The following is a 14,741-nucleotide window of genomic DNA, read 5'->3' on the forward strand; positions in this document are numbered from 1 at the left end:
AAGAAAGAGAAAGAAAGAAAGAAAGAAAGAAAGAAAGAAAGAAAGAAAGAAAGAAAGAAAGAAAGAAAGAAAGAAAGAAAGAAAGAAAGAAAGTAAGTTTTACCTTTAGGGGGAGAAAGGGCTACTTCCCAGTCAGATGATTCAGCAGATAGCAGTTCTGAGGAAATCGAGGAAAGAGACACTAAGAAAATCAAAAGGAAAAAAAAAAGGGAAAAGTGTTCATGTTCCTGTGGTTAGCCCTGAAGTACAGGAGATGACGAGCAAGCGCAGGAATTGGAAAGTGGCTATGGATGCAAGGTCTGCTGAAAGCTCAGAAGATGACTAAGTGGGAAAGCAGCCTTTCTGCTTCCCATGGACTCTGCTTGTCTGCAGCTCTTAACAGTGGGGTTTGCTAGTGACTCCTTCAGCACAGGAGTCAGAGGTCAGAGTTGTCCTACCTACTTTTTTTTTTCCTATTTCAGATTGTTAAACTCCATCCCCTTTTGTTTTTAATAGGGAATCTGGTATTTTGTTAAGGTTTCTTGAAGACATTTTTTTTGCAATTAATCACTTAGGGTAGAATATCTATACAGCAAATTAAAGAACCCAGAAAGTAATGATCTGGGTACAATTGGAATGTTGAATTTGGGGGAATCAAGGGTCTGGGATGAAGAAAGGATTGAAGTCGTGCCAGACAGAATAGTTTGACAAGGAAAACTTGCTATTTATACAGCTGACTTCAGCTTTGGTGCTTTGATTCTTCTGTTGATTCATGTTTGATACATGTTGGGCCCTACATGTATCTAATGTACTTAGTGAGGAAATGGGTATAAGAACAAACCTTTTCCCTTCATGGTAGGAGCCACAGATGACGGCTAAGTAATGTAGGGTTTTCTGCCTAATTTCTCTGCTGATCAGGGTCTACAGCGACATTGAGTATAACCCAAACATAACAGTAACTGGATAGTAATTGGTTTTCTAGTTCTATTGCTTTATATTGCCTGAATGGGCTTGTGTTTGAAATTATTTGTTCAGTTGTCCTGTCTATCAAATGGTAAGAATTAGGAAGTAGTCACATTGGCAATAATGCTTTCAAAGAGATTCAACCATCTAAATGTTTTTTCTTTGTTTTTTTGTTTTTTTCCTTTTTGCCTAGTTGGGGATTGAACTGAAGGCCTTGCATATACTAGGCAAGTGCTCTATTACTGAACCATACCCCCAGCCCTATTGTTTATCTGTTTTTTTGTTTTGTTTTGTTTTTAGAGACAGGGTTTCTCTGTAGTTTTGGAGCTTGTCCTGGAACTAGCTCTTATAGACCAGGCTGACCTCCAACTCACAGAGATTAGCCTATCTATGCCTCCCAAGTGCTGGGATCAAAGGCGTGTGCCACCACCGCCCAGCTTCCTTGTTCTTTTCTAATTCTGTTAATGAATTTTGGTTTCCCTGAAACCAGATGAATCAATTCCAAAATGAAACACACTCTCAGAGAGAGACCCAGTTCTTCCCAGTCTGACTTTGTGCTATGATTATCAAGAACATATTAATTTCCCCTGCTATACTGTGATCTTGATAGTAAAAGAAACCAAAATACCACTGAAAAGTGGCTGGTAGTTGACTTTTCATTAAGAGGAAAGATAAGTGACATTGTCAGGGTTTTTGGTTTTGAGGATGTCACTTTTGGAACTGAGTAGAAAGCACACAAGCTCAGACTTAAGACTGGGTCATGGTTCTGCCACTGATTGATGAGTTCTAGAGCAGGTTAAGTTAACCTCCATGCCTTACTTTTGCATGTGTAATACAGAAATACTTCATGGTTAGCATGAGACACCAGCAATAAAACACTACTATGCTGACATCCCATGACGTAGCATTTTATAGTTTAACTAAATTTGTGCTCTTTATATACATACTTCTAATAAACTACTTGTTTTTAACATAAAAAAAATTAAATAATCTTTAAACAAATGTGCAGGAAATAAGGACAATGACTTCAAAATGTAAACAGTACATAGTATTTTGATAAGAAGTAGAAATGTATAGTCCAATATGATAAATATATCCTAAAATTGCATCAGTATACAAAATATCTTTAGCAGATGTAGAAACCTCCATGCACACAATATGGCAAAATGACTTTACATAGGTACACAAATATTGTAAACAGAAATAGGAGCATATTCAAAATAATAAGTATATATTGTATTTCTATCAATATACAAGAATCTCTACCAATGTAAATTGCCTATAAACAATAGCTCACAAGTATTCTCATTATTATTCACTATTATTATTAATGTGAGTAAGCTTATACTTATTATTGTCCCATCCCATCCATTCCCCATTTTTTTCAAGAGAGATCCTTGAGCCTACTTCTTTTCCACCCTCAAGCCTGTACCAATTATAATCAACCCTAATAATAGCCCTAACCCTGAGGACAAACTTTGTTGGGAGAAGGGACATTGTTTTCTAGCATCATATCCAACTGTCATGGGGGACAATATTATTTCTATGTGATCCTGTAAAAACTAAAATGATAGTTAAGTTTCAGGACTACTGTCTTGTATAATTGCAGATAGTCTCTGAGTAGTCCATAGGGTATTACGGAAGTTCTTATTTGAAATTCTGGATATAGTGTTGTAAAAAGGTGCACCATGTCAGGTAGCCAAGTTGGAATCATGTTGATCAGTTTGTAACCAAAACCTATCTTAAAGGGTACTATCAGCATAATGACATCATATCACTCAGGTAGAATCCTTTTTTGTGGGGCCCCATCCTCCTTTTGGAAACATCACAGAAAAATTTATTATACACTGTGGAAAACTTAAACATTACTCTTATAGACATATCTTCAATGAAAGGTAATATAGAGACAAAAATAGGTAAAAAGAGAAGTAAATTTTTTAAAGTAGAGTTTTGATAACATTAGCCCCTAAATTTTATCTGTCTTCTGTCCAACACCAAGTGGCTCCTGATAAGAGACATAAACTCTGAGGTTCTTTTTTTCTTTTAGCACATGCTTGCATTTAGAAAAGGATAGTCACTGTCAAACTCCAAAGCCAGCTTTGATTTTTAAGTGAGTCACAACTATTATTATACTGAGAAGTAGGAAGGTATATATGGCTATGTAGGAAAATTTTACTCTGCAGAGAATATTGGTACTGTAGATTTCTCTTTGCTTGGTTTTCCTTCTGAATAGCTATCTTTTCTTCTTTAGGCATCTTATGTCCAGTCGCTTGACTTTTTAAAGATGGGTATTTTTCTGCAAAGACAAGAACAGAACTATGCTCCAACACTTATGAGGTTTTCCCACAACTACAGTATTATCAATTCTGTGGATAAGCTGTCATTTCTCTTTATCAAGAGGTTTCTCCTTTTCAAACCAAATCTTGATTAATTTTCAACTCCCATGGAAACAAGAGAGAAACCTCCTCCCCTAGGTAGCACTGCCCTGGTTTCCATTTTGAGATCAACACATCCTTGAAATATATCAGCTGATTTAATGCATAAGTTTATTTTATTATCTAATATCTCTCTGCTGCCATTGTTTCTCATTAACATTAAGAAAATTCAAGGTTAATAAGGCTTTATGCAATCTATTTCTGGTGCTATCTTTCATTCTTTTCTGTTTTCTTAACATATCCTTTATAGTTTTATTTGATCTTTCTATATTTCCTGACCTGTAGGATTTTGTAGTATGTCTGTAATATGCTTTATATTATAATGAGCAAAAAATTATTTTTTTTCTTAGAGACATGTGCTGGATCACTGTCTGTCTTTATTTGTTCAGGTTTACCCATGATGGCCACAAGTTCTAGTAAATGTGTGATTACCAAATCAGCCTTTTCCAAACACAAAGCAGTTTGTCCATTGAAAACTTGATTAGGGATCAGTGGTATGGTGTACATATTTTAAATTTTCAAATTCTACAAAGTAAAAATATCCATCTGACAGATTTTATTTGTTTCTGTTTGCTGTGTGCTAGATTACCTGGCAGACCAGAATGAGGTCATATTTGTGTTATGTGTATTAGATAGAGCTTATTCCTAATTATATCTTGAACCTGAATGAATAATGATGTCAGTTCTGTATCATCTGGTATATATCAGCAGTTTCAGTATGCAAAACAACTCTTTCAGCATTTTGTGAATCAGTAACTATATTAAGGGATTTTCTAAAATTCCTTACAACCATGAGAATAGTATATAATTCTGACTTTTAGATATAAGGCTTTTTTCCATCTTACTTAAATCTTCTGATTTGCAGCTTGCCTTTCCTAATTTATTTGCATCAATAATGAATGTAGGGGCTTCAATTTTTGATGTGTCATGTACAATGCAAAAAGGATCCAGTTACCTCTCTTTATAAGGTTAATTCTGTTGCTTTTAGGATAGGTGTTATTAATCTCTCACTAAAAATTAGTGCGAGCTTTTTTGCCAGGGTTCATTGTCTTTCCATATTTTTAATTTTATTTTTAATAAAAGGTAGTATAATTTCTCCTGGGTCTATTACTGCAATTTAATGAAGTCTCAATTTTCCTTTTATAATTAACTCAGAGACCTTTTCCACATAAGATTTCAATTTTTTACTCGGTTTCTGAGGTAAAAAGTTCCATTCTAAGATAATATCTTCCCTTTGCATTAAACTTTCTGTTAGGGAATATTTGGAGGGTAATATGACTACAAATGGTTTTAAGAATCAAATCCATATGATCCACATGTGCCTCCTGTAATTTCTTTTCAATCAAAGTCAATTTTTTTCTTGGCTTCAACTGTTAATTCCCTGGGACTACTTAAGTCTTTGTTAGCAACTAAGGTTTTCTTTGAATGAATTATTTGATCAGTTGTTATCACAAAGGTAGACTGTAGATTGAAAATATCTGCTAGAAATCTTTGGAAGTTATTGAGAGTCTGCAATTGTTCTTTCTTAATTTGTACCTTTTGTGTTCTACATTTCTGTAAACATATTTTGTAACCTACATAGTTGATAGAATCTCCTCCTTTTTAGGAGCAATTTTTAATCCCCAACTAGGTAAAACTTTCTTATTTCCTCAAACATTCTTTCTAATGCATCTACATTTGAATCAGATAGAAAATGCCATCCATTTAATGGCAAACTATAGATTCAGAAAATTGCTTACATATACTCCAGTGGTTGACTTACAAAATATTGGCACAGGATGAGGATACTTAATATTCCCTCTTGAAGTATAACCTCCATTGATATTTTCTAGTAGGCTGAGAATTGTTATAATTAGACACTGTGAATGCAAATTTTTCTATGTCTTTTTTCTTTTTGTAAAAGGTATAGTGAAGAAACAATTTTTTTAAATCAATACCTATAAGAGGTTATCCTTTAGCCAATAGGGAAGACAAATGAATAGATTGTAGAGGGTGCATTAGTTAATCATATTATTAACAGTTCATAGATCTGCCATCATTCTCCATTTTCTAGATTTCTTTTTAACAATATATAGAGGAGAATTCCAAGGACTGGTTGATTCTTTAAAATGGTGAGCATCTAGTTGTTCCTGTACCAGCTGTTCTAAAGTCTGCAACTTCTCTATTCAACACTGTTGTTTAACCCATATAGATTTTTTTAGTTAACCATTTTAAAGGTATGGCAGTTGTTACCTCTGAATGTTTGGTAGTTGTTTTGTGTTTTTATACAGTCTGAATGGTTGGTGATTAATTTTTATAGCATGAAACATGAATTGCTTTATATTTTCTTTCAGAGACTGTAGAATACTAATCTCGATATTCCATTGCTGCATCAGATCACAACCCCGTAGATTCATTGCTATGAATATCTGAGTAAGGCCTCAGATTTCCTCTCTGTCTTTTTGGCTCTAGCCATTCAACCTATTCCATGTTTTATCTTATCTGAGGTAGAGTTCCAATTCCTAGGAATTGAACATCAGCCTCCTGAAGAGGTCAAGTCAGATGCCAAGATACTGGAGTAATAATAGTCATATCTGCTCCCATGTCCAGTAATCCAGAAGATTGAGACCTTCTATGTTTGTCATTCCCAGACTAAATATTATTTCTAGAAATGTCTTGCCTACAATCACTTCGCAGAGTCCTATTGTAAAACAATTAAATCATTTGGTATTTTGATTTCTATTCATACCTTTGGGTATTTTTTTTCTCCTGTGCAAACTGCAGTATTATCATCAAATGATTCAACACTGGTTGTATGAATTCATCCTTTGTTACTGATTTGACCTTTAAAGATCCAAGTATCTTTTTGTATTCTAAGTTGGCATTTTCAAAAGCCAGAGATTCAATAAATACTAGTCTAACTTCTGGTTCTGTTACCTATATTTTTATAGTTTTAGGTAATCTTTGTAAAAAGTCACTACAGGACTCTCTTGGGCCTTGTATGACATTAGTATATGACTCAATTCTTCTTCTTAGTTCTTGAATTCTGGCTCAAGCATTCAAGGCACATGGATAAGATTGTAAGTAGCTTGACTACAGATCAGCATAATGGCACTTGCCAATAATTTGATCTTGGTAAGTCTTAAATTCGTTGACTCTAATGTGACATTCCAGGGCTTTAGCCTCTTCTCTCTAATAGCACTTACACTGTAACTGTGGCCCATCTTCTAGCAACTCAGAGACCAACTGAAACCAATCATATTGAGTAACCCTACTGCTTAAAGCTCATGTCTTTACCATCTCTCTAACAAATGTTGAATGCACGGCTTAAGATACTACTGCTTGTTTAATTTCTGTTAGATCCTTTATACATATAGGTTTGCATTTACATTCTGTGAATCTATTTGGGTATTGAGTATTTGATGACTTTTTAGAGGTAATAACAGGAAATATAGCTAAAATTCTTAGTCAGTCATCTCTGACTCCGAGGGGTACTGGCAATGCTATATCCTTTGCCTGTCTCTCCTCTCCTTGCTTATCAGTTCAGACAAATTTCTCAATCCATTTCAAATCTTTTTATCACTGTCTTTTGTAAAACTTAAATCTGTTGACCTGTGACTATTTCTAATGGTCTCATCAAGACAATTAATTTCTGGTTTTCATTCTGCACATGTGATTCCAAGCTTTAAAATTTTGCCATTCATGATATCTTCTCATCTTTAGATATTATTTGGATGGCATGTAGATTACCTTCCTGAAGGTATGTTCTATCTGCTAGCATATCATAACTTTTTAACAAATTTTGTTACTCAATTTCTACAGTATGAATCCCTTTAGATAGTCTTTCAGTATCCTTTTTTACAGTTTCCTAATCCATTGACATAGAATCAGTTTTGCCTGTAAAATTAAGATTATCATTTAAAATAGTATGAATTCTTTCAGTTAAATACTGTATCTTTCATAAAAGTTTCTCATTCTTAAAACTGTTATCAAACTATTTCTTTAAGGATGTAATATGAAGAACAAAGATAATAGCCACAAAAGTATATGTACAAGAGGTCATAGAGCTCTTGCAGAATTCATCCATAGTAGAAACAAAAGGCTGTTATATCCCTGGGTGGTGATGTTGTCTCCAATTGTCTTGGGGTTTGTTTAAAATTTTCAAATTTATGTATTTATTTGTTAATCAAATTAACTTGCCTCTGTTATAATTTTCAGAAAATATGTTGTTGATGTAATAGTTTTTATTGTACAACAGGTGTCTCAGTAACAGCAGTAAGGCTGGTCAGAAATAATGCCTGAGACTTAGAATTACTAACAAATTTGTTTAAATAATTAAAAACAGCATAACTGAATATGGAAAATGTTTGAGTTGGGAAAGATAAAGGGACCCAGAGTTTGCAAGGAGTCATGAGCTGCAAGGTTACTGTCCAGAACTTGGGACAGGCATTCATGGATCTGTCCTGGGAATACAAGACTGTGTTCCAGGTTCAGGGTTGGAGCCTCTGCTTCCTGATTCAGGGCTAGTCCTGATCAGAGCAGTTCTGAAAGATGTCAGAGAAGCCAGAGAAGAGTTTCAGTAGAAAGCAGCAGGTGGCAGTGAGCAAGATGAAGCCATGCAGGCTCAATCCTTAGCAGGAAGGTGTTAAGTTGCTGTGGCAGGCCTGCAGAGCCAAACCATGTGTAGCTGCATCCAAGAGGTATAGTCTGACAGGGATGCAGACTGGACTCTGGGCAGGGCTTGACAATGGCATGGACTTAGGTTATGTTGGGTGCCAATTTATTGGCATACAAAAGAGTTCCAAATAACTTGGAATGGAGTATAACAAAGGTTTATTAGGAAGTAAACTCACAGAAATAGTAGCCATCCACAGCCCTCTGTGTGTGCTGAGAACTACAACAGAATCCAGAAGTCAAGAGCACCCCCCACTTTTCATATGCATTTGAGACTATGCCCAAAATGAGCATCTATATGAGTAATCTACATGCCATCCAAATAATATCTAAAGATGAGAAGATATCATGAACGAAAAAATTTAAAAGCTTGGAATCACATGTGCAAAATGAGAACCAGATATTAATTGTTTTGATGAGATCATCAGAAATATTCACAGGTCAAGGGATTTATGTTTTACAAAAGACAATGATAAAAAGATTTGAAATGATTGAGAAATTTGTCAGAACTGATACGAAAGGAGAGGAGGGACAGGCAAATGATATAGCATTGCCAGTACTTCTAGGAGTCAGAGATGGCTAACCAAGAGTTTCAGCTATATCTTAAAGGATATTGGCTGAATGAGATTACGGCTGCAATTAATAGTAGGCCTACTAGACCTAGGAACTTACTTGAGACCACTGATGATAAAAGTAATTCTCACTTGTATTGTTCTTGACTCCCTACTGGCTGCTGACCAGGATATGTCAGCTCTTCTTTGTATTGGAACTAGTCTGTTTACAGGTCTCCTTCAAGGGAGTGTGGGAAATGAGAAAACAGTACAATGTCAACCACTAAAAAGAAAATTTTGACCTAGAAAAAAATCCCTTTCAACATCTGCATGAAGTATTCATTAGAAGTAAGTCATTTCACAAAATGCGCTAGACATTAGTATCAGGAGTGGGGACATATCAAAGGAAGTCTTGTTGGTGGAATTAAAGCCCAGACTTAACAAGTCAATCCATCATTTACTACCAATTTTCTTAAACTTCCCAAGGATATTTAATCATAATAAAATGGTTGAAAATTTAGCACTTATTACTCAAGTCATACCTTGAATCTCACAACAGTGAACAAAAAAAATCTTAGTACAAATCCACATAGTAAAAATCAAAATTATTAATACTATGAATGTCCTATAATCATTAGTGAGTGATTAGTAAGTTATTGGTTTTAAACTAGCATAATAACATTAATAAAATGTACTGAATAAGATGTAATTTACCAATAATCTAATAATAGAAAGTAATAGCATTAAGCCCTTCTACATTCCATGGGTTTTGTCAAAACAGTGGTAAAAATGAAAGAGAAATAAGAGAATACAGATAATTCCTCATCTCTCTTTTTGTAATGTGCTTCATTTAATATATTGAGATGATTTGTCAACAATCATCCTGTTCCAAACTTGTTTATTCAGTACTTAAAGGTGTAAGTTACCTTTATGACTTTATGAGGGGGCTAGACACCTCAGGTCCCTATTCTCATCTGACAAGCACTTTACAGGCTCTGCCATTTTCCCAGTCCTTTTCTGTCTTTCTAAGTGAATCTGAAGATAACAGGGGGATTTCCAGAGAAAACATGGGAGAGGAAAACTGAAATATAAAGACGTCAGGTGTGTTTTATATTGTTACACACAAAAAGGAACCTCGTCTGCTAATGTGTGTAGTGTTGCTTATGTATCAATCCCATACAAGCCTAGAATTACACTCTGAACCTCTGCTCCTGTTTTATGGGAAAATTTATTATGAAGAGAGACCAGTCATTCTTTTTGTAGGGTGAAGTGGAGGCTGTCCTTGCATCTTCCCATTATTTTACAAACTTTAGCATTCATTAAAACTCTCTTAGCTGTCTTCACTGCCATCTTTCTTCTTTCTCATGAATTATTCAAGACAGATTTCACTTGAGGTAAATAGTTTGATTTGAAGGCTTTTGTATCTGGACTTAGAAGCAACAAGAAGTGTTAGATGCTCAGAATATTAAGTGTACAGAGTGGCGCAGACTCTGTTGCTAGGAGGGAAAGCACTTGCCGCCAGCACTCGGGCTGCTGTTGTGCTTCAGCTCAGTAAGTATTTGTCATTCTGAAGGAGGCCTGAATGATGAAGCCTACTGTATAAATCAGAGAGCTTAGTTTCCAAGCACCCCAGAATTCTAATCTACTTTTCAGTTAGTGGAGACTTTGGAGGTTTTACAAGGTAAAATGTCACATTTGTACATAAAATGGCCAATATTTTACTAGTCTTTGTTATTCTTTGGATATTATATAAAAAGCATGAAAACTATTTTAACCTTCATGTTTCTCTTGAATTAACTGAAATTTGAATTGTGAATTCTTTCAACAAATCACTTGAAAATGAAGGAAGCATGGGAAGTATTTCACCTTAATGGTCTTGAGATAAGATACATTTTTTTATTGATATCATAACTTCCTTATGTCATAAATATTAATTTTAAAATTTCAACATTGAATAACATCATGAAAAATTGACTTGAACTATACATGGCTGAAAATTGTATTGCCTAGATATAATGGGCAAAACAAGGTTCAGTAAAATGTAGTACATTTAAAAACCAATCCCAAACTCGTATTACAATTTTTTTCACTTGCCAAAATTCCCTTCCTTAATGAATTTCTGCTATAACTTTTAACAAAAAAAACTATATTCACAAAATTATTTCCAGATTCAAATGCTTTTAGAGAATGAATTTTATTTATCCTTCCTGTCATGACACAATGTCATGAGCAAATAGTTTCATTTACTAAAGAATAATACACAGAAGATTCCCTAATTACTATGTGATAGAACTGAGCTGAGTTTCCTACATGGATTCTGTAGGCTAAGGCTTACCATAACTTTGTTGGTACTCCTAAAGTTTCCCAGTGTTATGTAGTCATGAGTGATGTGAGGAAGTCAGGGAGGATTTTGAATTATGTTCTTTCATATTTAAACTGCACATCTGTTAGTGAGTATATATGCACTTTAAAAACTTAATCCTTTTCTGAATTCATTTCATATTAGTCTCATCTTGTGGCATTATGCCCCAAACACATTGGCACATATGCTGAAATTCAGACAATACAGAAAAACTCCGGGCATGCGGTTTTCACACTGGTGGTCCCTGTGCCTCCACATGTGTGCATCTCCTTGAGAACGTTGGCCAAATGTCACCTCGTCAAGCTGGCCTTGCTCCATCACAATAACAGAAGGCAGCAAGAAAGGGCCACAAGATGAGACTAATATGAAATGAATTCAGAAAAAAATATGGCTTAGGTTATATAGGGCCTTCAAGGCAGATTAGATCCTTTACCATAAGAGACGGGAAACGTGAGAGCTTCAAGCAGAGGAGGTATGTGACCTTGCTTTCATTTTAACAAGAAAATTCTCCATTGTTTGAAATAGTGTAATCACTTCTCTTCCAGTTACTTGCTGAATTATCTATTTTTACAGAACTGTAAGCCCACTTTAATGATATAGAACATATAAATTATGAAATTTTTATGTACCCCCAAGTTTAATTTCTGAATTTTCACTTTTTTGTTTTAGTTTTTTCTTGCATAAGTATAACACTGTTTTAATCACTGAACTTTACAGATATAGTTGGATAGATTCATTTATTTCACTGTTTTCTCAAAATAGTTACCTGTGCACTTTTTTCTTTATATGTTTAAAAAATTTCATTGGCTTATGATTTCTGTAAATTAACAAAGTTGTGTTGAAAATGAATTAAAAGCCTGTGCTATACAAAAAAAAACTTAATCCTATATTTTATATATATATAGACATACTGGTTTCAAAATCACTAATACATGTAAACGTGCACACATATATGTATGTGTATGTAATTATTACTTTATTTAAGCAAATTTAATCAGAGAGTGAATCCATACAGCAGATAGAGAATAGAATCTCCTAGTGATCATATCATAATCATGCTGTCTTATTGGTTTATCTGTGATTGTATAGTTCAGATCTGAATATTCCCTAATGATTCATTTGTCGATGTCTTGTGGAACTGTGTGGAATTGATGATCTATTAGAATTACATCGATCATTGAGTATGGGAAATTTTGAAAAGACATATCATTCCTCACTCTTTTCTTTGCAAAAATTAGTGAAAGCCTCCTCTGAAGTGTGTTTCATGAACCCCAGTTCATATTAACAACCACCCATGATCTGAAACCACCTGCTAAAAGCATTCTCTACATTCTTTTCTGTTTTATGATATTTGCCTCAGACTCCATAATTCATATGTGAAGACTCATCTATGTACCCAGACATATGATTTTCTTTTTTTTATTTGTTTGTTTGTTTTTTTGTTTTTCGAGACAGGGTTTCTCTCTAACTTTGGAGCCTGTCCTGGCACTAGCTCTTGTAGAGCAGGCTGGCCTCGAACTCACAGAGATCTGCCTGCCTCTGCCTCCCTAGTGCTGGGATTAAAGGTGTGCGCCACCACCGCCCGGCCAGACATATGATTTTCTTGGTCTCAGGAAGAAAGGAGTTTCTCATCTGAGTATCAAGGAGATACTGGAAAAGAGCAAACTTAAGATTCGAAACTAAAAGCTAATTGTGAACATATAGCTTGCTCAGTTAGGTTCTTGAGACTATGAATGGGTTTGTGAGTGTGACTGTGTGTGTGTGTGTGTGTGTGTGTGTGTGTGTGTTTGGGTATGTGTACATTGGTGTCCATGTGTGTTTTATGGTGGTTAAAAAAAAAAAGATGAGGGGGCACTGTTCTGGATCAGGCTTAGTGTAAGTGCATTATTGCAGCAACCATTATAAAGGCAGACATTGGGAATTTTTAGGATGCTGGGTGGGGGGAGTTTGTCTAAATTTTACACATTAAAATTTAATAATGAGAGCATGATTGGATCTTCTGAGAAAAACTTCAGAGAAGCCCTGTAGGTAAAATTAGGTTTTTTAAATCACTAAAGCACATAAAAGAGACTTTCATTATCTAGGTGTCAGCTATCACATAGAGACAGAAAACAGTTTTCTTTGATTTAGAGTGATGTCCACTGTCTTGTGAGTGAAGAGTTTCCAGGTTAACATTGTTATGCTTTCTGTGCAAGCTCTAATACTTTATTTTTTATCATTTTGGCTTATAGCAGACATGCTTAGTCAGTTAAATGCCTTAAGATATCTAGATTTCAGCCTATATGAAAACATACATCTGATTTACAATGTATTTTAAATAGATATGCTGATAAAATATTATAGTTAGAAAAACAAGACTGTGTTTGAGCTCTTTTAGCTCTAACATTCTATAGGTCAACAATCAGATATGACAAAGTTTAATGACTTAGCAAACTTTTTCTACAATATAGACTTTTTCTTTTTCTCTTCTATTACCTTTGATTGAGGAATGAATTCTTATTCATTCTGAATATAGTGGTTGCATATGATATAAAGCTCATTTAGCACTAGGGGCAATTGAGAATATATGGGTATTTTTTTTTAAATTTCTCTATAGCTAAAGTAATAAACATGGCTTCTTATCAGTTTGTAGTCATGGAAGTCATTCCCATCCTGTTCTGTTTGGGATGATATTAACACACACACACACACACACACACACACACACACACACACACAAATAGCATCTTTGCTGAGAAATACTATCACCATGCATTACTCTTCTCATTTCTGTGCCCAAATATATCACAAGAAGAAATGTAAGGAAGTAAATGTTTGTTTTGGTTTATAAGTGATAGAGGGATATATTCTATCATGGTAGGAAATCATGGTGGCAGGAGTGAGAAACACCTGGCTATATTTCATCTTCAATATAGAAACAGAGTGAACAAGATGTGGTGCGTAGCTAAAAACAACCCACAAATATGCTTTTTGTGACTCAATAATTCTAACAGATGGGGGACTCCTCCTCAAGTTTCTATAGTCTTCACAAAGATTGCTGCTACTAGCTGGGAGCTAAAAGTTGGAACACATGAGTGACCCTACAGTGTGCAGGCACACATGGAAAGGTAAAACAAATCTGTGTAAGATGAGGCTTCTCTAGTTACCCTATCAAAATTTTTCATGTTCAAGATTTGGCATGTATCTCAACTCCTTTATGAAATCACTCATAAATGTCTCATGTTAAAGGTGTAGATCTTTCCGTTTTAGGAGTTTCTTGATTATGTCATCTCTTTCTTGAACATAGACTTAGAAAATACTCAAGGGATTGGCAACCTAAGAAAGCGGATTGAATATAATTTGCTTTATATTCTTCTTGAAAGTTGGTCAATCAACAAGACATATTGTTTTATGTTGGTTTACTGACATTAGTTATGTGGGAGTGTCATATATCAATCTGTTGATTTCATTGGTTAAGTAATAAACAAACTGCTTGGGCTCATAGCTTAGAACATAGGTGGGTGCAGTAAACAGAACAGAATGCTGGGATGAAGACGAAGTGAGCTCAGAGATGCCATGCTCCACTCTTCCGGGCAGATATGACAGCTCTGCTTTCTGGAGCAGAGAAGCCATGCTCCCGGCTCCTGGGTGGACGTGGGGGATAGCTCTGCTCTCTGAGGCACATGCGATGAAGCTCCGATTGAAAAATGGGGCACTGACCTGAACAGAGAATTTTCAACAGAAGAAGTTCAAATGGCCAAAAGACACTTAAGATCATGCTCAACCTCCTTAGCGATCAGGGAAATGCAAATCAAAACA

The 14,741-nt window shown here is 35.0% G+C and overlaps 1 protein-coding gene and 1 pseudogene across 5 annotated transcripts in view; both read left to right on the top strand.

Moving 5' to 3' along the window:
• Window positions 1-380, top strand: part of LOC101981396 — a 1,660-nt pseudogene extending 1,280 nt beyond the window's left edge.
• The window catches only part of Ralyl (RALY RNA binding protein like), a 781,615-nt gene that overhangs the window by 224,546 nt on the left and 542,328 nt on the right, over window positions 1-14,741 (top strand). The gene's annotated exons all lie outside the window — the stretch shown is intronic.

Source organism: Microtus ochrogaster, linkage group LG5, assembly GCF_000317375.1.
Source record: "Microtus ochrogaster isolate Prairie Vole_2 linkage group LG5, MicOch1.0, whole genome shotgun sequence".
Classification (NCBI taxonomy): Eukaryota; Metazoa; Chordata; class Mammalia; order Rodentia; family Cricetidae; genus Microtus; species Microtus ochrogaster.